We start from the raw sequence: 3,877 nt of genomic DNA, 5'->3' as shown, positions 1-3,877 counted from the left end.
CAAAGGAGACGGACTTAACTAAATAGGCCTGAACTTGGAAATCAGGGCAATCAACACCTTTATGTTAGTTTCGTGGATGAACAGCCTCAGATAGAAAAGAAAACCACAATATAACACCTTTGCCTCAACGGATCTGTGTTTATGAGTGATAGTCTCAGAGACGTGGGTGCTTTGTGGGGACTTGAATCACTTCTCAGATCTTTACTAGCAAAGATGCTCTTTAGGATCCCATCCAAGTCTAAAAGGGCCTCCTGCTTTTCCCTTTGCTCCTTGCTTCTCTCTGTCCAAACTCCATGTTTATTTGAAACAAAGGCCCCCGCAAGATCATTAGCGTTCCATGGTGATTCTGATATAAATCTGTCGATATAATTCCCAGAAAGCCCCTGTATGTTCAGAGTTTCTCTGATTATCCTCTGGGCCATTTTGCTGTTTGTGACATGAGACAGACAGTTATTATGGGTGTCATCAAAGCAGTGGACAAGAAGGCAGCTAGAACTGTCAGTCACCACATCTGCTCAGAAAGCCCAGAAGGTTAAATTAATATTATCCCCAATTCTTGCCACCCCCATCTTAATCAGGGATGGAAGAATGGGCTCAGAACCATTTTTACCTATTGGACATTTAGGTTTAATCTTCAGAAGGAAAGGAGAATGTTTTGTGGACCATTTGGTGGTGGTGGTGGTGGTTCTGTGTGTGTGTGTGTGTGTGTGTGTGTGTGTGTGTGTGTGTGTGTGTGAGAGAGAGAGAGAGAGAGAGAGAGAGAGAGAGAGAGAGAGAGAGAGAAAGAGTTTTAAGTTACTAGTTTTTAAAATCAGTACTTCTTCATGGTAATAACTTGACCAAAAATCTGTCACAGAATTTTGAGACCCATTTAAAACAAAGTTTAATGAGGGAATAAAGAATGAAAGATGACCTAAGATTAGAATTACAGATGGCTCTTTCAGAACTCTTACACAAAGAAAAACATGGTGTGTGTGTGGGGCGGGGGCGGGGGGGGGGGGGGAGGCGGGGGAGAACAAACTGAAGGTGACAGTAAGGGACTAGTTAGTAAAGGTAAATTTGAAGCTTAGCCCCATATAAACTCATTTGAGACTTTTAGAGAAGAAATAAGCCAGCATTTTTGTTGTTGTTATTCTCTTTGAACAGAAAGTTAAGAGGTATTTAAACTTGGAAGAGGTCGTTATGTAAAATGCTAAGGAACTATTGTGACATTCTATCTGGCAGGCAGTTATTCAGATATCTTTATTTGATCTGTTGCTAAGATTTTATCACCTATCTGGGTTTAAAGAGTCCTTAGTTGCTTTCTTGAGTTTCCAATTTAAAAGTAAATAAATTCCAGCTACACAAAAAGCACATAATGCTCTGCTTTTTACGAAGCTCACATAGAATGGCTAATTTACGCCAGGGTAGATTTTCATGGAAAACTGATATGTGAAATTATGTAAGTTCCTTATATTCTTGTATTATTTAACCATGAAACCCCATCTTATCCAAAAGCCCCAATGAAATGGCTATAATGATAACTCCCCAACCCTATTGAGAGAAGCAGAAAGACTCGAATGAGAGAAATACTTCCTTGAGAAACTGAATAACATTTTCCTAAATTTGGTTTAGCTACTTAGTGAAATCTCTAAAACCATTGAAATAATATAAAGATTCCAAAACTATTTTTCTCTGTTTAAATAAAGTGGATGAGTCTTAATTGCATAGGAATTCTCTGAGATTAAGTAGACCTTCCTCTCAAACTGACAGTAAGTATTCTAAAAACTTTTTTCAACCAATACCATTGCAGTTTAGAATCCTCATGTTGACTGCTGTTATGTAAAGATAAATGTTCCACCCCACCAGTGAAATAAAATGTTGTTGAAGCCCAATGAAAATGGCAAATTGCTAGACAAAATCTCAGGAAGAATCCAGAATTTAGTCTACAGAGACGCAAGTGAAAGTCAGAAGTTATGGTCCCTGGTGACCCAAAGTCCTCTGCCTGGGGCAGGGGCACCACATAGGGATTCTGCTGCCAGAGACTCCTCTGTCCCAGCACAGAGAGAGCTCCTTCTCTCTCATCAAGTCTTACTGTGAACAAAGGCACAGCCTCCCATGTCCTACAACCCCTTTCTTGCTGTCTCTGAACTACCCCCTTTTCCTTATAAGGTTTTAATACTGACCTTAGAGCAGGGTTTCTCAACCGTGGCATTGCTGATATTTGGGCCAGATAATTCTTTGTTGTGAGGCCCTGTTTGTGCCTGCTGGGATGCTTAGCAACAACAGGCCTTTACCCACTAGATGCTGGTAGCACCCCCTCACCCAGGTGAGCCGACCAAAAATGGCTCTAGTCAAATGTCCCCTGGGTAAGGTTGGGGGCCAACACTGTCTCTGGTTGAGAACCACTGCTTTAGTTGATAAGGAAAATGACTAATGGTGGTGACAAATGCCCCTGCCATCTTTGTCCTTCTCACAGTCTGAGGACACATGGCATGGGCCATCACCTGGGATACGCATGCCAACCTTGGTCCAGGTTCTGGACTTGCCATGCCCTCGAGCTAATACTTGTATTTCTTGGAGCCTCTGTTTTAGAATAAAGATGTATTCATTCATTAGACAAGTACTCAATGCCCATGGACATGTAATATGAAAGGGAGCCTCCTTCAAAGTTGTTCACAGTTTAGTGAGGAGCTAGAGATCAACAGTAATTAAAATAGGAGCTTTAAGTTCCAACTAGAGCAGGGGTGGGCAAACTTTTTGACTCGAGGGCCACAATGGGTTCTTAAACTGGACCGGAGGGCCGGAACAAAAGCATGGATGGAGTGTTTGTGTGAACTAATATAAATTCAAAGTAAACATCATTACATAAAAGGGTACGGTCTTTTTTTTTTTTTTTTTTTTAGTTTTATTCATTTCAAAAGGGCCGGATTCGGCCCGCGGGCTGTAGTTTGCCCACGGCTGAACTAGAGGTTTCCCACACCTTGGTGAAAAGGGAGACAGACCTTGGATTCCTTGTTTGTCCTCCTACCAGATGTGCACCTGTGAAGTTCATTACCCAACTCCATGTTCTGTTGCCTTCTTGCTACTGGTGGCCCTGCCCTGATGGAGGCTAAGACCAGCAGGTCATAATTATGCAAGAGGTCCTCAGAAGGCTGAGGGACCATGGTCTTTTCGCAAGAACTAAAGGCTATGCACTGATTGTTCTGTCAAGACAATGAATGGCTCTAGGCAATCCCCTAACCTGATAATCTTTTGCTGTTTACCAAGCCTTACCTTTGATATGCGTGTTTGCTTTGCTAAAGGGCAAAATGTGTAAATAAAAAGCCGTGGGTCCAGATATTTGGAAAACCACTCCACTAGAGAGTAGGAATTGTGTCTGGTCCCCCCTCCCCCAATGCCTTCTAAATTTGTATTTCTTGTCTAGTATATCCATTTATGTCACAGCCCTTTCTCCAAATTCCTGAACCCTTGTTGCAAAAAGACTGCAGCACTGCCTGTGACCTATTCCTTCTCTGTGCTCAGTCTCCCTCATGAGAGTGGAAGCCATGGCAGTCTCTCGCCTTCTTAGCCTCTAACCCACTTCTCAGTCCCAAAGGCTCTGACTGTGGGAAGGGCTCCTCTGTTCACCCCTGTACACGAAGGTGTTGTTAGTAATAAAGAGATCGGTCCAGTACTACTGGCTTCCACTGGCAACGTTAAACCCATCCTTCATACCCTAGGGGAGGTCACATTTCAAAACTCTCCTCTCAATTCTGCCCAAACAAGGTCCTGCCCTGACCTACAAAAGCCCAGCGGTGACCCTGCCAGCACTGTCCAAAGGCCCCATAGGATTATCAATACCAAAGGGCCGCAGATAAAAGACTTTTATTGCCAACCATTTTCTTCCGTTTCAACA

Source organism: Myotis myotis, unplaced genomic scaffold (genome assembly GCF_014108235.1).
Source record: "Myotis myotis isolate mMyoMyo1 unplaced genomic scaffold, mMyoMyo1.p scaffold_m19_p_3, whole genome shotgun sequence".
Lineage (NCBI taxonomy): Eukaryota > Metazoa > Chordata > Mammalia > Chiroptera > Vespertilionidae > Myotis > Myotis myotis.
Note: the sequence above shows the minus strand (reverse complement) of the source record.